Genomic DNA, 26,382 nt, shown 5'->3' on the forward strand with positions numbered 1-26,382 from the left:
CCATCCTGACAAATGAAGCCCTTCTGCATTAGGTTTTTAATAAAGATCTTCACTTTCTGAATTAAAAATTTAAAGCACAAAAAATGCAATCAACAGAAAATTCAATCAAAAAAACAAAGGCTGAAGAATAGGGGATCCATATCTGTTCTTGGTGCTTGTTATTGAGCAAGTCCAAGTCCAGCCACTTCAGGAAGGATGGAGTGCTGGAGTGGGATCCCCATGATTCAGTCTGGTGTGACCTGGAGTGTGACCTGGAGTGTGATCAGCACTCACCCATCAGCTGACAGCAAACTGTCAACATTTGCTGGAGAATTTATGAAGATTTGAGGAAAATGGGCAAAAAGATCATCTGCAGAGCATCAGAACCATAGGTAGGCACCAAAGTTTTGAAACAGAGGTACTAGAAATAGAAGATACCAAAGAAACCTAGGCATTTTAAACTGCCTTTATTTTCTCATAGTCTAAAACTCAATCCTGCTGTTTAACCACACACTGGAGTTGTGTGGCCAATGTGACAGGCTGGTAACTTGCCAGGAAAAAAAAAGTATTTTGGATCGACTTGTCCTCTTTGTAAACTATGCTTAAAAAGCAAATTATACCTTCCCATTTTTGCTGGGAATTCAAAATGTTTGCTTTCAACATGTCACCAATACTTTTTCCGTTTTGAATGGAAACTTCCAATTTTTTACATGTTATGGTCAGAAACAGAGTACAAGCAAATTGTCTTTTCCATGAACAAAACATGGAAAGTTTTCTCTAACCCAGCTCTTGGAGAAGGTCTGGGAGGAAGAGCTTTGAGTCAACTCCAAACAAAACTAAGAGTTAGTTGGCTGAGCCCCTTGGTCTGTTGTCTGTGTGGCTCCGCTCTTGAAAGAGCAGCATCTCAGGCCTTTCTGCCGTGGAACTGGCAAAGCCAAGGCTGTTTTTTGGCATGGCTGCGAGGCTGTTGATGGAGAGCACTGAGTCCCTCACACTGTTTAAATGAGAGAGCAAAGCTCGTGCGAATGTACCAAGGGTCCTTGCATTAAAACCTACACCGTGCTTATCCTCAGCACTGAGGCAAACCGCTGGCATGGGTGCACTGCAGATTTAACCAGGGTGTTTCTCAGTGCTGCGGTGCTCGGCGGTGGCGGTATCGCCTCCTGCCAGCTGCAGCACCGGGCTCGCTGCTCGGCAGCAGCGGCCGGACCCCTTCCCTTGCCGAGGAGCGATTCGGGGGGATCTCGGGCTGCTTCAGCGCACCGCAGACCGGGGACGCTCCTCGGGGTCCCGAGGTGGGCAGGGGAGGCCGGGTCCCGGCCAGAGCACCCTGGGCTGTTCCCAGGGAGGCGGCGGAGTCACAGTTCCTGGGGGTGTTTTAATCCTACACGTGTCACTTGGTACCCGGGTGAGGTTCGTGCCGCGGTGTTCAGCAATGGGCCGCACTCGATGATCTCTGAGGTCCCCTCCAGCCTCAGCGATGCTGTGATAGCCCGTGAGGGGCTCTGGGAACTCGCCCGTCCGCACCACCCCACGCCAGCTCCCTCATGGCCGGCCCCGGGAGCGGCGGCGGGCGGTGCCTCGGCCGGGCGGGGCAGAGCGGCGGCTCGGGGCCGGTCCCGGGGCCGCGGGCGGAGCGGGGCGGAGCGGGGCGGGCACCGAGCGGAGTGGCGCGGGCTGCCCGGAGCCGGCGGAGGCGCGGCCGCCCCGGGAGGGCTCTGCGCGGTTCGGCCGCAGGTAAGGGAACTTCCCGGGACCCGCTCCGACACCGCTCGGAGCCGAGTGCGGAAACTTCGTGTCCCGGCGGGATGAGCCCCGCCGTGCCCTGCCCCGGCGGCTCCTCCTCTGCCGCCGCCATGGCCCGGGGCCCCCGGCAGCGGGGCCGGAGCCGCCCCGGTCCCGGGAGCGCCGCGTGTGCCCGGAGCGGGGGGCAACGGGGGCTGCCCCGGCAGGTCCTGCCAGCCTCTGAACCCCGTGCCGTGTCCCTGTCCCCCGTGGTGTGTCCCTGTCCCCCGTGGTGTGTCCCCGTCCCCCATTCCGTGTCCCTGTCCCCGTGGTGTGTCCCTGTCCCCGTGCCGTGTCCCCGTCCCCCATGCCGTGTCCCTGTCCCCCGTGGTGTGTCCCTGTCCCCCGTGGTGTGTCCCTGTCCCCCGTGCCGTGTCCCCGTCCCCCATGCCGTGTCCCTGTCCCCGTGCCGTGTCCGTGCTTCTCCCTGCGTGTCCCTGTCCCCCGTACCGTGTCCCTCTCCCCGCGCTGCCTCCCAGTGCTTTCGGCACTCCCGACCTTCTGTGCCTTGTTTCTGTGCTGGACCTGACGTAACTTTTCGGGAAGTTTTGGGGAGAGCTTGGCGGTCTCCCGTTTAATCTTTTCAGGCTCTAGTAGGACGCTTCAGGCCCTGGTGCTGTGAAGCTGCAGTGCCGAGTTTTATCTAGAGCTAACAACTGCGGCTTGATTTAAGGCCTGGGGTTCCTACATCCTGTAATTATTTTTCGAGGTCTGTTTCTGCTCGAGCCGTGACTTCTACCAGCTGAAATAGCTGTGCTTGCTCCCACCGTGGCTGGGCTGCAGCTGGAGCTGTAACAAGGTGCTTTTCACCTCTGTGCCTGTGTCTGGGGAGGAAGGGAAGCTTTGGTGTTCAAGGCTTGGCTGTGGTGTAACGCGTGTGTGCTCCCTCGTGTGAGTGAGGAGCACAGGGAAGAGTTCCAGGCTGGGCTTGGCTGTGCCTGAGCCTTCAGAGGCTCTGCTGGCTCTCCTTATTCTGGCCCAAGCACAGCCACTACCAGCAGCACCGTGTGTAGGCTCTGTGTGGACTGCACTGGCAGCGTATTGAGCAATACAAGTGTCGCTGCATTCCAGAAGGTAAACAGCACAAATGGGACATGGAGTGGGAATATTCTCCATGCTTACAGTGTGGAGCTTTGGGGAGGAAGATGTCTGAGAGTGTCAGCTTGGGATTTATTGCCTGTATTAAAGGGAGCAGCTGTATCTTGAGGCTTTACGTTTGCAAAGGACGTTAAGTAGAGGTTTCAGTAAAACTGGTGCTCTCAGCGAGGCAGCGTGACAGGTTGGTTTGGGAGCCTTTCTGGAAAGTAGGGAAGCAGCAACTGGGTTCAACTCTCTGTTTCAAGTGCAGCAAAGACTTTGTCCCCTTAACTTCTTCACATTGCTAAGAAATGAAGAGCCCGGGCACTTCCTAGATTAGTTTAGTACCCGTCCCAGTGCAGTTTTGGATTTAGCACAGCTCCTTGAAAAGCTGTAGCAGAGATCAGCTCCTGGCAGTGACAGTGACTGTCAGTGGTGTGCCCTGGTGCTCACACGTGCGGGTTGATGTTCCCATGCCAGGAGGGTGAAGTTGGTGCTTGCTCCTCTCCTCCCCGAAGGCAGCAGGAGCCCCATTTGCCTGGCCGTGAGGGGGGCCCTGAGGAGCAGGTTCCCTCTTTGGCAGCCCGCCTCCTGCTTTGAGCCCTGGGATTTCATCCATTTGCTGCATCTGGGTGCAAGAGTTGTGCTGAGGAATGTTGAAGTTGGTTTGTCCTGTGCAGGTGTGTCTGCAGCAGATCCAGGCTCTGGAGGAAACTCAGTGAGTAGCATTTCTGCTTGTTCCTGACACGCAGGGTGGGGTGCCTGGAAACCAGGGATGTTCCATGGGGCAGGGAAGCGTGGTGAATTCCATCTTTTTTCCTACTTAGATGCGAGTCCTGTTCCCTTTCTGGGTTGTGCTGCCAGTGCAGTGTGACACACAGCGCAGGAAGGAGAGCGGTGCCGCTGAAAATGTCTGTGGAGGTGCATGGGGAGGCTTTGCCTGTGACCCGTGGCAACAGGAGGATAATTGTTAACATTCCTGGAATGACAGCCATTCCCAGGAGTCTGAGGTTCCCAGGTGGTGCTGCCGGCCTGTCTGGTCCCATTGGTCCCCGGTGATGATCAGGACAAAGTCTGTCACTGCTCCCAAGGCAGGTCAGGGTGCCCTGAGCACAGGCAGAGCTGTGTGCGATGAGGTGCTGGGTGCGCTGTCCTTGAGGAGGTTTAGTCTCTTGGATCCATCCAAGCGGGGGTTCTCTGATGTTTCCCCACTTAAAGGAGCACTTTCAGTGAAGTGGAAATCCTTCCCCTGAAGAGCTTTGAAACCAAGGAAGGTTTAGTCACTTTCTTGTCGGTGGAGCGATTGCATCAAGGCAGGCCTTTGGCTTGCTGAGCACAAGGGAGTTGCTGTAAACTCCTTTGAGGAACTGACTGATTCTCTTTGTTGTGCTTTGTATGTGTTTTCCTGGGAAGATGGAGGGAGCACGGACAGGGGACCAGATCCCAAATCTGGGAGAGATGTTCCAAAAACATATCCCTGACTCTTGAGGTGGTTCAGAAGGGATGCAAACCCCCCAAAATGCCTCTGACTGGGGAGTCTGCTGTTTTGCAGCAGTTGTCAACAGAGAAAGTAGGAGCCCAAATATAAGGCAGGATTTAGGGGGGCAATAAAGCATCCTGTGGTCTTAGGGATGGTCAGCAAAGCCCCTGTCCCACTGCTGAATTTTCATGCCCTTCCTCAAGGAGGTGCTGGTAACTTTTGCCTCAGCTGCTAAGTGGTGATGTGCAAGTTAGGTTAGTGTATCTGAGACAGCTTCTTCTCGTACTTACCTTGGTGACTGTAAGGGCTTCAAAGCAAAACTGAAGTTATGTGGCTGCTTTAAAGTGTACAGTTATGATCTGACCTATTTCTGCCTGGCCAAACCACATCTCTGAAGTTACAAAAGCAAGGAACATGTTTATTGGAAGGTTCAGGCAGGTTTTGTTGTGTTCTCTTGTGTGGAATGTGTGCATACAGCTGTGCATTAAGGATACGTAAAAACACTTAATACCTTCATAAATAAAACTACTTAATACCTTCCTGTAGTAGGAACACTATTACACTGAATAGTGAACCCCTTCCCACATAAGTAATTGTGAGATCCCATTAGTCATCCCATTCGTGACTTAGCTTTCAAATGCAGCCCAGAAGAGGTGAACTATATTGCCTTGCCTCATGCTCACTGCTGGTCTTTATGCCCACATGTTTATTTAGCATTTGCTATAAATTCCCACCCTAGCTGAGTGAAGACAAGGTGGTCATTTTATGACAGATTCAGAAATCACAGGTAGCTCTTTGGGGATGTCTGGCTTGCAAGCATTAACCTTTGCATCATACAGAAAAGGCTCTGTGCTATTCACCAGAGATTACATCTCTTATTATGTGTTTGGAAATGTCAGCATCTAATGCAGAATGAAAACTTGGTCGTCTTGGAGGTCAGTGTTTTGCTTGCCATGGGTTTGTTACCTGCACTTGTGTGTTTCCAATTTGAGGCAACTTCAGCAGAGATCACATTAAGTCCTGACATCTCTCAGTGGGTTTCTGGTGGGATCTTTGCTTTGGATCTCCCTCTCCCTAGGGAGGGTGCTCAACTGGGAACATACTTTGGGATGTAGGAAATGATGCATTTTTCTATCCTCTGCTTTTATCCCCCCTCCTCTCTTTCACAAATTGACCTGTTGTTCACTCAGCTCATACTGAAGACAGTGGCTGTTTGTTACTTTTCTAGTAGTGCTTGGTGCCAAAGTAGTACTTTATTTGTGCATAAAGAATGGAATTTCATATTACTAATTCAGTCCTCACACTGGATTCACAGTCGCTTTCCCATGGCGTGTATTGCTCTTGCTATGGGCACATAGAATTTCCTGGTGTCCTTTAGCTTCCAGTGCACTTTGCTCCTCTGTGACTTCTGCAATACATGAGGAAAGTGTGCTGGATTAAAGCTTTTTCCTTTTTCCATTGGCTGTCCTTCTGTTTCTGTTAAAAGGCCAAGAAAAACCAATTGTCTAAAAAGCCAATTTCTTTCCTCAGTGGAACTATATTTAAATGCAGGTAAGAAAAGGCAGAGCCTTTCTGTTCCCTGCCCCTGCCTTGGTCATCTTTATCATTATCCCAGCCCAGAGCACTGAATGCCATGTCCAGTCCTTGCTTGGACACCTCCAGGGATGGGGACTCCAAACCTCCCTAGGTAATCTGTTCCAATGCCTGACCACCCTTCCCATGAAGAAATTCCTGCTGATGTGAAACCTGACCCTCCCACAGCTTGAGACTGCTCCCCTTGTCCTGTCCCTTGTTCCCTGGGACCAGAGCCCAACTTTCCCCAGCTTCACCCTCCTGTCAGGGAGTTTTGGAGAGCAATAAGGCTCCCCTGAGCCTCCTTTTCCTCCAGGTTAAACTCCCCCAGCTCCCTCAGCCGCTCCTCATCAGACTTGTGCTCCAGCCCCTTGCCCAGCTCCGTTCCCTTCTCTGGACACGCTCCAGCCCCTCAATGTCCATCTTGCAGTGACAGGCCCAGAACTGGACACAGCACTGGACACACCTCACATTGGTGAGGCCTCACGAGTGCCCACAACAGGGGGACAGTCACTGCCCTGGTCCTGCTGGCCACACCATTGCTGACCCAGCCCAGATGCCATTGGCCTTCTTGCCCACCTGGGCAGGTGTTGGATCATGTTCAGCTGTTGCTGACCAGCACCCCCTGGTCCTTTTCTGCTGGGCACTTTCCAGCCACTCTTCCCCAGCCTGGAGTGATGCAGGTGGAGAACTTGGGTGAGATTGGGCTGTGTAGTCCAGCCTTACCAAACCAGTGTACCTGCTGGTTGTGAGTCCTGTGAGCTCTTGCTGTGGAGTGCTCAGTCCCTTTGTGCTGACAGAGCTGGTACTTCTGGAGAGATCTCCTCACTAGAGGTGCTGGCTGGGAGGAATTGTTTGTGGTAAGATGGGGATGCTCCTGTTCCCTTCTGTGCCTCTGCATCATTAAGCAGTGCAAGTTGTATCAAAGAACAGCACCAGAGGCCACTTTAGCAGTCTCTGGCTTGTGGTGTTTGAGAGGAGATAAAACCAACAAACCCAGTGGCTTTAAGCAGCCCTTGGCAAATATCTTCATGGCAATCCCTGTTCCAGCAGGCACAGTGTTGTAACTCTTGCATGAATAAAATCACCTTGCCAAATGGTACCTGTGCACAAAAGGCTCTGAGGTCAGGTGTGCTGATGGAAAAGTTAGTTTGTGCTTCCATCTTTCTTTACAGGCTTTTCCCCTAAATATTAGTGGAAAACTGAAGGCTGAGACTTGAGCCGGCTGCTGCAGCATCTGAACTCCGAAGTGGAGAACTCTGTGCTGCCAGACAGCTGTCGAATTGTGTCACAGATGGGAAAAACCTGATAACCACTTGTGTGAATCAGCATCTTTGAAATCCAACAGTTCTCATGGTTCCAAATGTGATGGATGTGGGAGAAGAACTTTGCTTTCTTGCTTTGTTACGGACACATCAAAATAACAGGAAATTATAATGGTCTGGTCTTCCCTGCCTCATCTCAGACTGATCAGTGCTGAAGCAAAAGCATAGGAAAATCAGGGTATATTTTATATGTCAGTGTAGAATTAACCCCAAATATCCATGGGCACTGCAGTGCTTGTGAAGGGAGATACAACACACACAACTTATGGTCGGTAACAGAAAAAATACTGTAAAAATAACTAAAATCACAATGTAAAAGCAAGCAAACTGCCAACCAACCAAGCCTCCAACCTCCTCATTCTCATATGTTTCCCTTGTTGTGCTCTGTTCTGAAGACAGAAACAAGAACCCACATGTATTTACCCAATCAGCACCAGGATCTGTTTTGGGTATGAGGGAAGGCAGTTCCTTTCCTTGGTGCTGTGGCAGCTGTGCACACAGCTGTCCATCTGTTCTGTCAGCAGGCGTGGCCATGGGGTCTGGTTCTCTCCCAGCTTTGTGGTTCATGGACTGAGTGTCCAGAGTAATCCAGAAAGGCTGTTTTACTGAGTCTTGACTTTATATTTTCTCTCTAAAGTGTGTGTACTCACTGACTACAGCCAGGTAAGAAGTTTTTACAGAAATACAGCCTTTATGAATCATGGGAAAGGTGTGAGCACTGTTGAAGGGAGTTAGCTATTTAGACTAGCCCAGGTCATGCAGAGTGTAAGGGATGGGGAGAAGAACCTGCATCCTGTTTGGAGGCTGGTCTCCATGTTTTTGGGTGTCATGAAGTTGGTGTGTGAAGATGTCTATAAGATGAAATTAGGGTTCTGCGGAGTGTAGTGCTGCTAATTAATGTCTGTTTTGAAGTGCAGGTGAGAAGAGCTTTTTTTTTTTTTTTTTTTTTTTGTAAAAAAACAACACCCTGAGCTGTTGGTGTGTTTCTGAAAATAGTTGTGATCTCATGTGGTTGTAGCCCTTTTGATCTTGAGTTTTGTACAGCTTTGCTGTGTCCTTACACAGCTGCCATGGCTTGGTAAAAATCCCTCTGGCCTTATGGAGACTGTCAGAGTCTGTTCTCTGTTAGGCTTGGATCAGGTGGGCTGCTCCTATGGAAGAAGTGCTGTGGTGACAGGGAAGGGGAGCAAATGCCTTGGGATCTTCTTAGTGTGAGGGTGAATGGGTACTCATAGACATCAGCTGTGTGGTTGTGTATTGCATGATTTTGGAACATTTTCTTGGGTCTTTGAAGCACCTATTTCCTCTGTTCTCCTGGCTTAGGTTTTAGATCTGTGCTAGAAGTAGGATGGATTCATCTTTGTCCATCCCCAGTGTTAGGGAATCTGTCTGGCTGTCTCTGAGAGCTGCTGTGTGCAGGATGCTGGGGGAAGGCAAGGGCTGGGGTGTGGGTGAGGCTATGGCTGTGTAGGGAACATTCCTGGTGCTGGAACCTGCATTCCAAACTGGAAAACATGTGGGAGGTGGTGGTTTGATGGCCATTGTTTGAGAGCCTGATGGAGAGATGGGGACTTCAGTCATCTCTCCTTTAAAATGCTGTTTATTGCCTAGACTGGGTCACAGCAGTTGGGGGTTGTGGGTGAGCCTATAGCTGCTGGCTGTAGGCAAGCCATGAGTCCTGAAGCCCCTTTTCTGTTCATGTTACAAAGCGTTGTATCTTTTTCTTTTGCTGTGCATCTTAGTACATAACAACCAATCAGCATCAAACACAATACCTTTACATTTATGTATAACCTATTGAAACTGCTAAAATGACCATATTATGTTAGTGACTAACCAATCATCTGAGTTAGTAGTTACGTGTTAAACTTTGAAACTTGTTTTGCAGTGGAAAATTCTTCTTGCTTTGGTAAAAAACATCTTTCTGTCTGCCTGTTCTTTTTTACTTGGTAGAAAACATGACTTGTTTGAAGACCACTTAACGTGTTGGACCTTTGCCATAAAACCTTCTTCTAACTGACTAAACCTTTGTTCTAAACCTTCCAACTCGACTAAACCTTCGTTCTCTCAGCTGTTTCAGCAACAACTGTCCCTAAAAACATCCTTTATATATCAAAGCTTGCTTTCATTTCTAGAGAACTTTCTGCTAAGCATTCATATCTGTAAAACTTTTCTGTTAAATTTTCATCCTCCCCGACAGGCCGTGATGCTCAAACTTTTTCTCTCCCTCATGTGCTGAATGCATCTTTGTAGACTTTTGTTCAGTGGTGGGGGAGGGATGGTACACAGAGCTCCCTTTAGAAGAACCAGAGAGAAATTTTATCCTCCCCAGGAAAAGCAAGGTGCTCCATCCCACAGCTGACAAATCCTTTGTATGATCTGTACCTTGGGGACCTCTGAGCTGTGAGGGTGGACCTCCACATTGTAGCTGGAGGCTAAAGTAGCCGTCCCTGGTGACTTCCCTCACGATCCAAGTTCAAATGTCTGTTCTCCTGGACCTGCATATGCATCATAGGCAGTGTTGTTGCGTTAGTAGCCTACAGAGAGGGAGGGGAGGACGTGTTGGAGCAGCTAGGGCACACTGAGTGTTCCCCATTGCTGCCCACAGCTATTGGCACAGTGAAGCAAGGGTCTTGCTGAAGAAGAGATGGGTGTGTTCAGCAGCTGATCTCCAGGAAAGGCTTGTCGCAGCTGGTGACTCCTTGTGGGTTCAGGTGCTGGCTTTGTTGTAGCATCCTCTGTCCTGCTTCCAAACCAGGATTAAGCCAAGGAAAATATTTCTTTACTCTTAGTTTAAATCCCTGGGAAGGTGGTTTTGCATCAGAGCAGACTTGAAAAGGCTTGTAGTTGGATCTTAGAGCCATCAGCATTTTCTTTTCCCCTCCACTTAACCAAAGTCAGTTTAATTTGTGACAGCACTTGTATTTTGTTGTGTTTGTAAAGGAAACATCGCAGGGGAAAGTTCAGAAATATATATTTATATTTCTTGAGCTTAAATTGGATCTAAGAATTTGGATTTTGTATTGTTATAAAGAAAGGCTGGATTTTTTTTTCTATATTGCATAATTTTTGTTTGGTTTATTGTTTGTTCTCCTCCAGAAGGAACATATACTTGCTTACCTTGGTGTCCACCTTCCCTTGGATGTGAAACATGTTAACTAACAAGTCCTAACCAAAAGCATCTTCTCAGAGGTTTCCACACTCCTGCTGGAGCTGGTGTTGGACCTCCTGTGTTGGGAGGGCCACTGCAATCTCTGATGATGCTGGACAGAACTGTATTTTCTGGAATATCTTTAGGATGTTAGCAGCAGGAATTTGGATGCTGTAGGGGAGTTGCATCCCGTTGCAGGGAGGCACACACCTCCCTGCCCTCCCTCCTTGGGAGGACTGGTACCTGTGTTGGTGAGGGTTCCTAGGGAGGTGTGTGCCCTGCTCTGGGTGAGTGGGAGGACTGTGGCTGGGTTTGGGGTGCAGATGTGCCCCTCTCCTTCCCAGTGCCTGGGGAGGGGTGCATACAGCCATCCAGTGGCATGGGGACACTGCAGTCTCATGGCTTGCAGCTGGTGGGTAGTGCAGATTTGTGATACTGCTGTAATGCTGGGATGCTGCTGGCAGTGTTGGGGTGGTGGAAACATCTGGGAGTAGCTGGCTGCAAGATGGGGTGAGTCATGGGGCTTCCCATGGATGATTAATTCTTCCCATCCTTTCAAACCTTCACAAGAGTTAAAAAGGCAGCATTGAAGATGTGGCTGCATATCTGGATGGACATTATGTGGACAGAGCAGTCATGGGTTTGTTCTGCAGCAGCAGCATCTTGCTCTCTTTCCATTTGCAGTAGAGCTTGAGAGTGTCCTTTTGTTGAGCAGTCATGGGGCTGTAAACATAGCCTGGAGATGAGAAGATTGAGATTTGTTTTCAGGGTGGTGCTGGTAAACTTCCTGTAGCTTGTGGTAGAGATAATTCTGTAGGTTCTAGCTCCATTGTTGTGGCTGGGTCTGAAGTGAATTTAAGAAAAATGTTTTGGTTGAACAGGCTTTCCTTTCTGTTTTATCCAAAGGGAATATCTGTTCAGAGCCTGGTCTGTTGTTCTCATTACTGAGGGAGTTTCTGAACAAGACCTAATTCCATGATTATTTGCACGTCCTTATCTGTGTGACACAGAGTTTTCCAGGTCAGTATCTCATGTTTCAGATTCTTTTGTCATGGTGTGCAGTCTTAAATCTGCATATGCAGGAATGATTTATCTTAAAGGGTCAATAAGGTGAAAGGCATTTCTCTCAGCGTCACTTTGGGCAGAATCAGCTGCTGAGGACCAGCAGTGCTGAGCTCACAGCAAGCTCTTGGGCTGTTGTTGGAAGGAGAGTGAAATGCAGAGCTGTCCATCATAAAACTGTAATTCCTGGTGGGAGTGGAGAGGAGGCACTGATTACCTGCAAGGCAGGTCAGGGATGAGACCTCCATGTAACCTGCAGAGAGGGAGGGGGAAACATATTGTAGCCCAGCATGACTCTGAGGGTGGAGGCCCACCATGCCTCCAGAGAGATTTGTGTTGGAGCAAAACCACAGCCTGGCCATGGGAAGGGCCTCCTTTCATGCAGGGTGATGGCAGTGGTGGCTGGAAATGCTTTTCCTTTTGGAGCTCGTTGGAAGACAATCCCTGTTACGTGTGTGTGTGTTTATCTCCTTTTTTTGCAGAAGTATCAAAGCCAGGACCAGGTTCAAGGCTATCTTTTGCAAGGAGCCTCCATGCTGATGTCTCCATCTGAAATCTGTTCCCATTTTCTTCAGCTTGTTGCTCTCAGGCCTCTCGGTGCTTGAAACTCCCCCTCCCTTCCCCACTGTTCCAAGGAATTTTGCAAAGAAATCAGTAGCTGTCTAGTTATGACAGCAAAATGAAAAAGGCTGTAACGTCTCCATAGCTACCTAAAAAGTACTTGTAAAATGCTGGTGGAAGAGAGTGCCCTGGAATTATCCCATGCATTCCTTGCACGCAGACTGAGAATCGTTTGCATTAGTTAAGTAATCGCTGCACGCCTGTCCGGTGAGCAATGTTTGGTTACGGCAATAAATTTTTGTTCCTTAAACCCTGTGAAGCTGAAAAAATTAATTTTTTTTTTTACATAGAAAATGAACTGATCTGAACTCTCTGTAGATGAACTGATTGTAAATGGACCAGTTTAATCCAGCTTGTTTTTTTTCTTGTGTTTCATGTAGCATCTGAAAAGAGACAGCTTGTGGCAAATTAGCTAGGGTGAGACTACAAAAAGATTGAATTATTCCTGTTTGAACAGTTCCCAGCATGCAAGCACTTGCTGCTTGGCTTGTACATCATCCGGCTTGCCAGGGCTGCTGTGATAGAGGTGAAAGTAAATAACCTCCTACTGGAAATCTTGTTTTTGCTGTAAAGGATGATTTATTCATTCACCAGTGAAAATACCACAGAGATATGATGAACAAAAACTGTAGTTGCTGTGTGTTTGGCTTTCTTGCAACAGATGTCTCTCCGTGTTGCGTTTCTGAGCAGAGAAGATGTTTGACACTCTGTCCTGTGCTCTCCTAGGAAGTCATTTTGCTCCTGGTGGAACCTGGTGCTAGTGTGGCAATGCAGTTGTCAGAACAGAGGTGTTGTGCTTGGTGTGTGTGCATGCCTCACTCTGGGGCATGGCAGCAGAAAAACAGGCAGCAGAGTTTAGGCAGGGCTGAGCTGACTGTGGAGCACCTGGAAATGCAGAAGGAGTTGAAACAAGGGGATGTTTCTGTAGTGGCTTGCCTTGATATACTGGTGTATCTCTGTGCCTCTTTCAGAGGGGAAGGACTCTGCAGGCTTGAGAGCCACAATATAAGAAGGATGCGAGGCTTTCAGAGAATGCCCAAAGGAGAGACATGGAGATGGTAAAAGGCCTGCAGGTGAAGCCACACGAGGAGCAGCTGAGGGCACTTGGTCTGTTCATCTGGGGAAAAGCAGACTGAGGTCAGAGCTCACAGCAGTTCTGCAGCTTCCTCACGAGGGGAAGAGGAGGGACAGGCCCTGAACCCTGCTCTGTGTGACCAGGGACAGGACCTGAGGGAATGGTGGGAGCTGTGTCAGGGGAGGGTTAGGGTGGGTATCACGAAAAGGTTCTTTCCCCAGAGGGTGCTGGGGCACTGAACAGGGTCCCCAGGGAATGGCCATGGCCCCAAGGCTGCCAGAGCTCTGGGAGTGTTTGGACAACAACCTCAGGTGCAGGGGGTGATTCTTGGGGCCATCTTGTGCAGGCCAGGAATTAGACTTTGATGATCCTTGTAGGTCCCTCCCTATTCAGTTCATTCTAGTACTAAAAAGGGTAGGGAAGCTACAGCATATGTAGTAGTATGGGATCAGGTACCCAGTTGTTTAGGACAATGTGTCCAGCTGGACTGCTGATGCTAAATTGGAATTTGGCTGTGATATTGCAGTTAATTTTTCTTAGTAAAAATGTTAGATATAATTTTTGTATGGCTGTGGTAATTAGGTCTGGCTTTGCTGTTGCACATGGTGAGGAACAGCATTTCTGTTCTTCAGATCCAGCTGTGTTCATGTACCTCCTGCAGAATGTGCATTTGGGAGCAAAACAGGGGGTCTGTCTCTGTGTTAAAAGGAAGTAATGGGGTCCTAACACCTTCCCTTTGTGCCTTACTTTGTTGTCTCTTTGCCCTGAGATGTGGAGCCATTTGTGGGTGAGGTGTTACTTGCTGTAAGTGGAGTGAGAAATAGGAGTGCTTTCCATTAAATACCTGCTAGAGCCAATGAAAATCCCATTTCTGCTTCTAGTCAGAGTTCCACTTCACATTGTTTGACTTGCCACGTGTTCTTGGAAGAGAGAGGTGGTTGGGAATGGAGGCCCAGTGATGGTCTAAATGGAGATGCCTTTGCTGTTATCCCTTTTGTCTGGTCAAGGTGTTAGGGGGATGGTTGGGAAGGGAGTAGGGCACCCTGGTACCGAAGGGGTAGTAGGGTTTCTGCTGCTGAAGTTTTTGGGCATGGAAATGAGTGGCAAGGAAACAGGTCCCCCAGGGAATATAGGGGGACTGGACTGGGCTTGTTGGGTGGTGAGAGCCTCACCTGAGCTGCTGCCGAGGAGGGGACATTGCTGACTTTTGGAGTTGACAGTGCCACCTGCCATAGGGTCCATCCTTTTAGTGCATGTCCCTGCCCTCCCACAGGCACACAGGGAAATTCAGAGTGCTGTAATTCATGGTGTCCTTCCTTCAATCCTTCCTATCTTGCCTGTGCTGCAAAGTTTTGAGGCAGACGTTTTCCTCTGGTATCTAGGTCCCCATGCCTGGATTTTGTTGATGTTTATACAGAAGCTTGAGGGCAGCCAGAGGTTCTGTGGGGTCGGATAGAAGCCATACGTGAAATTAATCCAAATTAAACTGTTAATCATTCCCTGATAAAGCGGAGGTTACAGCACAGACTCAACATGTTGCATAGCTTTGAGACTATGAAAAATAAAATGTGAATCCTCCTCTAAAAGTTGGCTATCCCTGTTTGAGGCCTGATGAGGTTTTGAGACAAGCCAGTACGCCAAGCTCGCTGTGTAGGCGTTTGTGGGAAATGAGGCAGATTTCTGGGAGGGGACGTGTGGTTACAGGGAAGCAGAGGAGTGCTGGAGATGAACTAAAGTAACTAAAAATCTGTGGGGCTGCTCATGGTGAATCTGTGGACCTGCAAACTCCTCCCTGTGGAGGAGGGTTGTGTGTCATGCTAATGTGGGCCAAACTGGAGCTGCTTTGCCTACATGATGGGATTTTGTATCCCACTCTGTATGTCAGCTTCTTCCTGGTGCTCCACAGCCATGGAGTATGTGGCAGGGATGTGGAAGGCAAGGGAGAGCAGTCTGGTCAGGGCAGCTTTCCAGTGAGTGGGTGACAGCCCTATTCTTGTTACAGAGCCTCTGGTGGAGGAAATGCTGGAGGTTGATTGATGGCCAGGCTCTCAATGGGAAGCTTGGCATTCCCTAGGGCAGTGTGAAAACGTGTTGCTGGGACTGGCTCTGGCCCTCGCCCCCTTTTCCAAGCACTGGAGTGAAGATGTTTTGGGCCTCCCAGCAGTGGTGGTATTAAGGAGCCATCATAGGCTGGAATGATTTTCTCTGGATAGAGTCAACGACAGCTCCCAGAGGCATGGGGCTTTGCTGGCTCATGTCTTTGGAGTGGACAGATTTCTCCCAATGAGGTTTTTAGGCCTCTTTAAGAAGAAAAGGTGTACAAAGATACGCCTGCTCAGGAAGGTGTGCTGCGAGCAGTGGAGGCAAGAGATGGACCAGTGCAGTTTTGCAGATGAGTTTATTCTGGCCTTGAACTGTGATCCTCTGGAGGGTTTGCAGTGCCACTTGCTTCTTTAGGGCTGGGAATGGGCAGGGCTGGATGCTGCCACGGAATTTGAAACTGCAGGCCAGCCCAGGAATGCAGCAGTGCTTCTCCAAGGGAAAGAGCTTCCTCTCCTGCTGTCTTGGTTCTAGAAGACAGGTGTCTGCTAGGGAGAGCAGGAGCCTCCCTTGGGATGAAAGAATGTAGACCCCCTCCCTCCGAATTATTATAATTTTGAAATCAGGGGCTTTCAGGCAGAGATCTGGGGATAGGAATAACAGTTCTTTACTAGTATAACCAGGTAAACAAACAAACAATAACTACAGCAATAACAAGAAAACAGAACCAGGGACCCCGGGACAGCTTTCTCGGCTGAGACGGGATGGAGGAGAGGCTTTGTTTTCACAAACCCCTCGGGCAGTCAGTCCCGGTGCTCCTGCAGGGCTCCGAGGAAACAGTCAGCTGGGACAGCAGGGACGAGCTGCGATCCTGGGCTGGTGGATGAGGTGTATCAGCAGCTCCACGGCGATGCCTGGCAGGACAGCGGGTGCGAGGCCACCAACCAAGAGGGGAGAAGGAGAAGAAGCAGCTCCGCGACCCAGCGCACGAACGTCCTTCTTCCCCGAAGCCGAGGAAAAAAAAAAGCCAGCCAAAAACTGTCCCCACCCTCCTTTTTCTGCCCCCTTCCCCGCCACCCTGGGCCCGGCTACTCTTTGTCCTTCGTGAGCACCCTTAAGTACCGGTAGTTAGGTTTCTCAGCACATAATGGGTAAAAATTCCCACCTAACCCTCAACACTATCCACCCCGAATTTTTTCCCATACCGAAATGTTATATCAAATATTAAACCTTTAAATTATACACTAACACATACTACTTTAACTATATACATATGTACATGCAGATACAGATACAAGCACAGTGTCATGGGTAGTTCACCCTAAAACCAGGTCCCCTTGAGGTATGCACCGGGTCTCTCCATCTTTTTGCATCACCCACCAAGTGCAACCCGGTCCTTGAGCAAAGACAACCCCACGGATTGGATTGTCTTTGCTGGAGGCAGAATTAACCCAAACAGTTTTTCCCAGCATACCTCTCATATGTACCACTGGAACCTTATCTCCATCTGTCGTTCTAAAGGGCTCAGATTGGGCAGGGCCTGCTCGGTTAGTGGAACCTCGGGTGTTCACTAACCATGTGGCTTTTGCTAAATTAATCTCCCAGTTCTTGAAAGTTCCCCCACCCAGCGCCTTCAAGCTGGTTTTAAGCAGGCCATTGCACCGTTCAACTTTTCCAGCAGCAGGTGCATGGTAGGGGATATGGTACACCCACTCAATGCCATGTTCCCTAGCCCAGCTGTTTATAAGGCTGTTCTTGAAATGAGTCCCATTGTCTGACTCAATCCTCTCAGGGGTGCCATGCCTCCAAAGGACCTGCTTTTCAAGTCCCAGGATGGTGTTCCGGGCAGTGGCATGAGGCACAGGGTAGGTTTCCAACCATCCAGTGGTGGCTTCTACCATGGTGAGCACATAGCGCTTGCCTTGGCGGGTTTGGGGCAGTGTGATGTAGTCAATCTGCCAGGCCTCCCCATACTTGTATCTGGACCACCGCCCACCGTACCAGAGGGGCTTCAACCGCTTGGCCTGCTTGATCGTGGCACACGTCTCACAGTCATGGATAACCTGAGAAATACTGTCCATGGTTAGATCCACCCCTCGGTCTCGTGCCCACTTATAGGTGGCATCTCTACCCTGATGACCTGAGGCGTCATGGGCCCATCGAGCTAGGAACAACTCTCCCTTGTGTTGCCAATCTAAGTCTGTCTTTGACACCTCTATCTTTGCAGCCTGATCCACCTGCTCATTGTTTCGGTGCTCTTCATTAGCCCTACTCTTGGGGACATGGGCATCTACATGACGGACCCTCACAGACAGTTTCTCTACCCTGGTGGCGATGTCTTTCCACTCATCAGCAGCCCAGATTGGCTTTCCTCTGCGTTGCCAGTTGGCCTTTTTCCACCTTTCCAACCATCCCCACAGAGCGTTGGCTACCATCCATGAATCTGTGTAGAGGTAGAGCTTTGGCCACCTCTCTCTTTCAGCAATGTCCAGGGCCAGTTGAACAGCTTTGAGTTCAGCAAGTTGGCTTGATCCACCTTCTCCTTCAGTGGCCTCTGCGACCTGTCGTGTGGGGCTCCATACGGCTGCTTTCCACTTCCGGTTCATCCCTACGATGCGACAGGAACCATCAGTGAACAGAGCGTAGCGTGTTTCTTCTGCTGGCAGCTGGTTATACGGTGGAGCTTCTTCAGCCCGTGTCACTTGTTCCTGCTCCTCTTCATCAGTGAGACCAAAGTTTTCACCTTCAGGCCAGTTTGTAATTATCTCCAAAATCCCAGGGCGATTTGGGTTTCCAATACGGGCACGCTGCGTGATGAGGGCGATCCACTTGCTCCATGTAGCGTCGGTGGCATGGTGAGTAGCAGGAACTTTTCCTTTAAACATCCACCCCAGCACTGGCAGTCGGGGTGCCAGGAGGAGTTGTGCTTCTGTGCCAATCACTTCTGAGGCGGCTTGGACTCCTTCATAGGCAGCTAAGATTTCCTTCTCTGTAGGAGTGTAGTTGGCTTCGGACCCTCTGTAGCTTCGGCTCCAGAATCCCAGTGGTCGGCCTCGAGTCTCCCCAGGCACTTTCTGCCAAAGGCTCCAGGACAAACCATTGTTCCCAGCTGCAGAGTAGAGCACGTTCTTCACGTCTGGTCCTGTCCTGACTGGGCCAAGGGCTACTGCATGAGCAATCTCCTGTTTGATCTGAGCAAAGGCTTGCTGCTGTTCAGGGCCCCAGTGGAAATCATTCTTTTTTCGGGTAACCAGGTAGAGAGGGCTCACGATCTGGCTGTACTCAGGAATGTGCATCCTCCAAAAACCTATGGCACCTAGGAAAGCTTGTGTTTCCTTCTTGTTGGCTGGTGGAGACATTGCAGTGATCTTATTGACGACCTCAGTGGGAATCTGACGCCGCCCATCTTGCCACTTTACTCCCAGGAACTGGATCTCTCGAGCAGGTCCTTTGACTTTGTTCTTCTTGATGGCAAAGCCGGCTTCTAGCAGAATCTGGATGATATTTTCTCCTTTCTCAAATACTTCCACTGCTGTGTTCCCCCACACAATGATGTCATCAATGTACTGCAGATGTTCTGGAGCCTCACCCTTTTCCAGGGCAGCCTGGATCAGTCCATGGCAGATGGTGGGGCTGTGCTTCCACCCCTGGGGCAGTCGGTTCCAGGTGTACTGCACTCCCCTCCACGTGAAGGCAAACTGAGGCCTGCATTCTGCTGCCAAGGGAATGGAGAAAAATGCATTAGCAATGTCGATAGTGGCGTACCACTTCGCTGCTTTGGACTCCAGCTCATACTGGAGCTCCAGCATGTCCGGCACGGCAGCGCTCAGCGGTGGAGTCACTTCATTCAATGCACGATAGTCCACAGTCAATCTCCATTCTCTGTCAGACTTGCGCACAGGCCAGATGGGGCTGTTGAAGGGTGAGTGGGTTTTGCTGACCACCCCTTGGCTCTCCAGCTCTCTGATCATCTTGTGGATGGGGATCACAGCATCTCGATTTGTCCTATACTGTCGGCGGTGCACCGTCGAGGTGGCAATTGGCACTCGCTGTTCTTCCACCTTCAGGAGTCCTACTGCAGATGGGTTCTCTGATAGTCCAGGCAAGGTGTTCAATTGCTTAATGTCCTCTGCCTCCACAGCAGCTATTCCAAAAGCCCACCTGAGTCCCTTTGGGTCTTTGTAATAGCCATTTCGAAGGAAGTCCATGCCCAGAATACACGGGGCCTCTGGGCCAGTCACAATGGGATGTTTTTGCCACTCTTTCCCAGTCAGGCTCACCTCAGCTTCCAACAGAGTCAACTGCTGCGATCCCCCCGTCACCCCAGCAATGGAAACAGGTTCTGCCCCCACATGTCCTGATGGCATTAGGGTACACTGTGCACCAGTATCAACTAAAGCTTCGTATTTTTGTGGCTCTGATGTGCCAGGCCATCGGATCCACACCGTCCAAAAGACCCGGTTTTCCCGTGCCTCTTCCTGGCTAGAGGCAGGGCCCCTCTAGCACTGGTCATCCTCTCCTCCCTGGGCATACATGCTAGAGGTTCCTTCAAGGGGATCATCCTCTTTTCTGTAATATCTGGCAGTTTCGTCACGGGAGGCTGAGGCTACCTTCACTTTAGTGGAACCTTTCTGGTTACTGGTTCCCTGCCTGAGTTGACGCACTCGTGCTGCCAGGGCAGAAGTGGGTTTCCCATCCCACTTTCCCATGTCTTCCCCATGGTCACGTAGAAAGAACCACAGCTCAGTTCGTGAGGTGTACCCTCTCTCTCTAGCTGGGGGACGTGGGGCTTGGAGTTTTGGGCTTGTGACCCGCACTGGTGCCATATGGGAACTGCTCTTCCTCATCTCTTCCCTCATTTCCCTCATCTCCTCTTTGAGTTCCTTAATCACAGCAGAAATCTTAGCCTGATGTGGGCCATGGACCATACTGTCATAATTTCTAAGCCTGGTGGCAACAGAACCCACCGTCTCTCGGCCGTTATCGGCATTAATCGTTGCAATATAGGTGGTGTAGTCACGTGGCCCTAGATTTGCCAGACTCCACAACATCTGCCCAGTGCACCTGACTTTGTCGGGGTCATTATCATGCTGTCCACCCCTTCCAAAAAGGACCTCTAATATCGCCACTTCTCTCAGCTGTTGGATCCCTTCCTCAATGGTTTTCCATTCCCTTCTATGATAGTGCTCTTCCATTCTCTCTCTGTGGACAAACCTCTCTCTTACACTCATCAAAAGCCGCTCCCAGAGGGAAAGGGGCCCTTGCTCCCTGACGAATATCTGATTCACACCTGAGTCCTGCGTCAAGGGTCCCACATTCCTTGCCTCACCACCATCCAGCTGCACGCCTGTACCCATAAGGTCCCAGACCCGAAGTAACCAGGTGGTATAAGGCTCACGCCCCCGCCTCACAATGTCTTTTTGTAACTTACGGAGACTGTCATATGTCAGAGACTCAGTAATGATTTCAACTTCTGGCTCCCCTGTGGGTTGTGAGGACCCTCCTTTCTTATCCTTATCAGCAGGGTGCTGTGATTTCATCTTAGACTTCCTTGTTTCCACAGGGGCAACAGCTGCTGGCTGTGACTGCCCTTGTGGTTCAGCTGGAACCTGGACGGTTGTAACATCTGTGGGTTCCACTGCTGCACCATCAGACTCTCCCTCTTTGGGGCAGGGGAAGGGTTTCCCAGCAGCTGAGTAAATGCACTCCTTTAGCATCTGGCCCATCTCATGCATCTCCTTCACCAGCACCCCCACCCACCCTGGGTGGTTCATTTCTGAGGTGGGCTGTGGGGCAGGGGCAGGCTCTGGAGCAGCACTCCCTGTCTCTGCGGCAGAGGCAGGCTCTGGAGCAGCACTCCCTGTCTCTGGGGCAGGGGCAGGCTCTGGAGCAGCACTCCCTGTCTCTGGGGCTGTGCCAGGCTCTGGAGCAGCACCTCCGGTCTCTTTCCCTTTGTCTCTGAAGGCTAGGTAGAACAGGCCTATCAGCAACACCAGCCACTGTATGATGTCATTAGCATCCAGAGAAGATTTTAGCCCTTTGAAAACTGGCGGGGTAGGCCCAAGGAACTGGGTGAAAGGTTGGGAGAAAATTTCCCCAGCTGTCTTTTTCTCCCAGTAGGTACCATTATTAAAGTAACCTGAAAACCATCCAGTTAGTGTGTGACAGCTCTGAATCCATGAGCCCGCCGTCCAGAGGACGTTAAACATCCATGAATTCCTCACCTTATCAACCCACAAAACAAGCTGGATAATAGCCACAGTAGCCTTAGTTATAGGACCCATATTTAGGTAAGGTGCAGCAAATGGGAGAAATATAGCTGTGACCACATGGCCCACGAACCTGGGTAAGCTAAACAGCATGGTTCTACCTAACAAGGTTTCTAAATCCAGCACACAAAAGTTAGGTTATTTAAGAACTGTTATTCCTTTTTTGCCCTTTTTCTCTCAGTGCCCCACGATGGGCGGCCAAAATCTGTCTTGGTTCTAGAAGACAGGTGTCTGCTAGGGAGAGCAGGAGCCTCCCTTGGGATGAAAGAATGTAGACCCCCTCCCTCCGAATTATTATAATTTTGAAATCAGGGGCTTTCAGGCAGAGATCTGGGGATAGGAATAACAGTTCTTTACTAGTATAACCAGGTAAACAAACAAACAATAACTACAGCAATAACAAGAAAACAGAACCAGGGACCCCGGGACAGCTTTCTCGGCTGAGACGGGATGGAGGAGAGGCTTTGTTTTCACAAACCCCTCGGGCAGTCAGTCCCGGTGCTCCTGCAGGGCTCCGAGGAAACAGTCAGCTGGGACAGCAGGGACGAGCTGCGATCCTGGGCTGGTGGATGAGGTGTATCAGCAGCTCCACGGCGATGCCTGGCAGGACAGCGGGTGCGAGGCCACCAACCAAGAGGGGAGAAGGAGAAGAAGCAGCTCCGCGACCCAGCGCACGAACGTCCTTCTTCCCCGAAGCCGAGGAAAAAAAAAGCCAGCCAAAAACTGTCCCCACCCTCCTTTTTCTGCCCCCTTCCCCGCCACCCTGGGCCCGGCTACTCTTTGTCCTTCGTGAGCACCCTTAAGTACCGGTAGTTAGGTTTCTCAGCACATAATGGGTAAAAATTCCCACCTAACCCTCAACACCTGCCCACACGGAGCTTGTGTTAGTCTGGTGGCTGTAAATAGACTTGCAGCCTTTCTGCAGGGCTCTGATGGCCAAGGAGAGGCAGCTTCTGAGTGGAACACTGATTCTTAGCTGTGATCCTGTGTGCAAATAGAGCTTGGAGCAGAGGAGCAATTCTATATTTCAGTCTTTAAGTCATGCATATTGATCTCTTTCAACACTGCTTAGGAATAAAGGATCAAGGAAATAACTGCTGGTGGCAAGGAAGGAACTTTGTAACTCCATGCTTGTGAGTCCCTCATTTCCATGGGCTGTATACTTGGCACTTGGACCATATTAAATACTTGTGTTTGGAACTCCAAAGAAGAGGCTTCCCCTCTAGACTTCTTACTGCGAACCTGAATGCAGATGCTGCCAGCCAGGCTGTGGAGATTCATGTCCAGCTGTATATGTACTGAGGAGGAGGAGAGATGTTATTTTGACATCTGCAAAGGCAATTTGCTAAAAACAGGCTAAAGCCCATGAACCCAGGCCCAGGAGTGAAAGTAGTTGTCCCATAAGTCTCACTTGATGCATCTTTGGTTTTTTTTTTCCATAAGGAATATTTGTTTGGAGTACGCTCCGTGTCTCAGTGTTTGCAGAAAAGCCAGTTGTTCATGCTGGAGCTGATGCTGTGTGGACAGGGCCAGACTGAGCTCTTAACTCCACCACTCATAGCCTTTGAGGCTGGGATAAGTTGCCTTCCTTGTTTTCACTGCTTTCCTGCTATCAGGGCTTGTGTCTGGCTTCTTGAAGCCTTTGTGCTGTATGAGGGCAGACAGAAGTCCTGTCTGAGCAGGAACAACACTTTTTGGGGAGGCACTGCCAGTCAGGTGTCATGTGAAGGAGTCAGTGCGTCACAGCAAGGCCTTTCCTAGAGCTTGGGCTGCTGGCCCTGGCCATGTGTTATGGGTTTGGTAGGGGTGATTCCTCACACACAGCCTTTGCCCCTGAGCTACTTTGTGGTTTTGAATCCTTTCTATACCTTAATGCTGTCTTTCCCTGCATCTCTTCCTCTCTTGTGTGCATCCTGTGAGCTGACCTGTGCCAAGGAGTCCCTGCTAAGACCTCATGCAGGTTTTGGGAGTGGAACCACCAGGCTCCCTCCTACGCAAGGCTGGGGCCTCCGGCAGTGCAGAGCTGGCTTCGTTTTCAGGAAAACAGGATAATACAGGTCGGTATTAACTTGTCTTCACAGAGCTGGTCCTGGCTGCAGCTCAGCTGGGCCATAACTGGTAGAGAGAGAAATTCACAGATTTTAATGCTGTGAAGAGAGAGCCTGTGCTTGGCTGTGTTTTCATAACTGTTTTCTGTCATTGACTGCACGCCTGGAATAGTAGGAGGTAGTGTTACGTTTCTGGACAAGGCTTTGAACAAGATCTGCTGTCAGAATAGCTTGATAAACTGCTTACTGTGATGCAGAATGCTGGTCTGTCATTTTGCAAATTGAATTGCTGGGAAGCTCTTATGATTATTAAAAGATACTTTGTGTTAATTTAATTTCCTGTAAAAGACACAAGCTGGGTGATTTAAAGAAACAAAGCAAATGCTTAATCAAGGTAAAAGCAAAAACTTTCTATCCGTGTATATGCAATGCTTAAATATTGCCTACTTCTAATGATATCCTGTGCAGGGACAAAGTAAAAAATTACACATAAAACCCCTGTACTTTAAAATTTGTCAGTTTTGAAGAAAGCTGGAAAATGAGTAATGAAAGCCAGGCAAAGCAGGAATGAAGAAAATACTGGTTTAATATCTTCTCTGAGCAATGAAAAGCAGGAAATTTTCCCCTCATTGTATTTTAAATGAGTTTAAAACTGTGTTCCAGGCAGCTTGTGAACAATCAAAATTCAGGGATGGTTTTGTGAGCAGAAGGGCTATTATTTGGGCTTTCTGGCTGGGTTCCAGCTCAAGGGATCTCAGTTGGGGTAAAATACCTCCTTGCTATAGGCAAGCATAACTGTTGCCTCCCTCTCCTATTCCTCAGGGACTGGCAGCCTCTCCTCCCATTTTTTTCATGCTGATGTCCTTCAGAATTGAGTTAAGCTTAAGTGATCTCACTCACATATATTGAACTTGACTCCTGCTAGCAGTGAAGGGCTCGTGTGCCCAAAATACTGAGCTACTGTCTGGCCACTCTTCCCGTGGTGAGTGGCTGAAGAGACATATTCTCAGCTGTGTGTCCCAGTGGAGCTGGACTCTCTCAAATGAGTCAAACATGAGGGATCTTGGGCATCCTTTGCAGGAAGAATGCTGCTCTGGATAGCAGTAGCTGTGCTTTTAAGGATGCCAAGGGGTCTGAAAGCTTTATATGCAGCACTAAACTTTTAAAACATGTAAAACATTTAAAATGTCTACAATGTTGTGTTGCTTTCTGAGTTTGTCCACAGAATATGATGGAGTTATGGGAATACTTGGAGAGCTTTGGGGTCCCTGAGTGTTGGTGGCCTGCAGTGGTGCTTAGGCACTACTTAATGTGCTTACTCAAACATTTGCCTGTGTCTCCTGCCAATTGAAGTTAAGCATTGTGCTCGAATTCAAGATGTAGATGGGAGAGCAAGTCAGGGACAGTGCTGGAGTTAATTCTTCAATGTAGACAAACTCTCTGGTAATCAGTTTATCTAAGTCCTGCAGCAGTTTCATTAAGGTGCTGTTTTATTAACTTTGTGTTGTTAAAGAGCTTTACAGTCTCTTGTTACTGCAGACTCTGCTCTAAAGGGGTCCTAGTATGGCCGGGGTTAGAAGGGACCTTAAACATCCTCCAGTTCCAGCCCTCCTACCAAGTGGACACCTTCCACTACCCCAGGTTGCTCCAAGCCCCGTCCAACCTGGCCTTGGACACTTCAAGGGATGGGCAGCCACAGCTTCTATAGGCAGCCTGTGCCAGAGCCTCACCATCCTCACAGGGAAGAATTTCTTCCTAATTTCCAATGTAACCCCATACTCTTTCAGTTTAAAGCCATTCCCACTTGCCCTGTCAGTATGTGCCCTTGTTAGAAGTCCCTCCCCAGCTTTCTTGTAGCCCCAGAAGGTGCTTTAAGGTCTCCCTGGAGCCTCCTTTTCTCCAGGCTGAGCAACCCCAGCTCTGAGTGTTGAGAGAATCCTGCTACCGTGTATGACTTGAGCGGGTCCCCTTTGCAGGACAGCTCTGAAGCGTGGCTCCCTGCAGCCCAGGATGTCTCAGTTGCTGTGAGGGGTTCCTGTGTTGAGGTCTCTGTGTGTGCAGCATGGCTGTACCGAGATGTCCCCAGGCTGTGACCCTCCTAGTGCTCCCAAACTGGACGCTGCAGGTCACAGGAAGTACAGCTGCATCGCTTGGAGTCTCCTCAGATCTTTAAAAGGATTTCCTGGGAACAAAGGCTCTTCATACTCTTTTTCTTATTTGTTTTGTTTGGTTTTTGGTTTTTTTCTTCTTCTGCCTGCTAGTAATCTTGTTCACTGTTCTCTCCCTTTTTAAGGAGGTTGGGGAAATAATAGTTTCTTTGTTGTTTTAATTCTGACCTAAGTTTGCCATGATATCTGTAGGGCAGATAGATCTTTTTGCTTCCTCCTGGCTTAAGAATGCCTTTAATTTAAGGAAAACTATAAATTTGAAATAACAAAAATTACAGTTTGACAATTATTAGTTAAGAAAATAGTGATGTAATGAAATGGTTACTAAGAAGGAGCAGTGGGAACAATTGCATGTTCTTTCCTTTATTTGTCGTTTTCCTGGCTCCGCTTTCCAGAAAGCCCCATGCTTTGCCAAAATTGGTTCTTAGTCAGTGCAACTGTAGTTGCACTATATATAGTACTATATAGCCCCATGAGGGGCTTTAAATTTGCTTTGATATCTTCCCTCATGCAAATGATCAGTTCCATCAAATTTAGATTGAGCAAAGGCAGAGGGGACAACTGGTGAGGAGTTGCAGCAGAGTCCCCTGCTGCCCCATCTGTCCCAGAGCAGTCTCACCTCACTGGAGCTGCCTGCCAGGTGTGCCTGCCTGCAGCACAGCCCTTCTTCCCCCTGGCCAGGCAGTCTGGAGCACTCAGAGGGCTAGTGGGCCATAGGGATAACTTCTCC

General features: G+C 49.5%; 1 protein-coding gene across 13 annotated transcripts in view; it reads left to right on the forward strand.

Annotated features, from left to right (window-relative positions):
* Nucleotides 1–1,611: 1,611 nt before the first annotated feature.
* Nucleotides 1,612–26,382, forward strand: part of LOC131592661 (liprin-beta-1-like) — a 109,861-nt gene continuing 85,090 nt past the window's right edge. For 11 of the 13 annotated variants that reach the window (XM_058864319.1, XM_058864324.1, XM_058864322.1 and 8 more), the window contains exon 1: nucleotides 1,628–1,716. The gene's annotated coding sequence lies outside the window, so the exon portion shown is untranslated. Of the gene's footprint in view, nucleotides 1,717–23,394; nucleotides 23,494–26,382 lie in introns of those variants that run through there. The other 2 variants (XM_058864321.1, XM_058864320.1) reach the window with 2 other exon arrangements.

This window comes from Poecile atricapillus, chromosome Z (assembly GCF_030490865.1).
Source record: "Poecile atricapillus isolate bPoeAtr1 chromosome Z, bPoeAtr1.hap1, whole genome shotgun sequence".
Lineage (NCBI taxonomy): Eukaryota > Metazoa > Chordata > Aves > Passeriformes > Paridae > Poecile > Poecile atricapillus.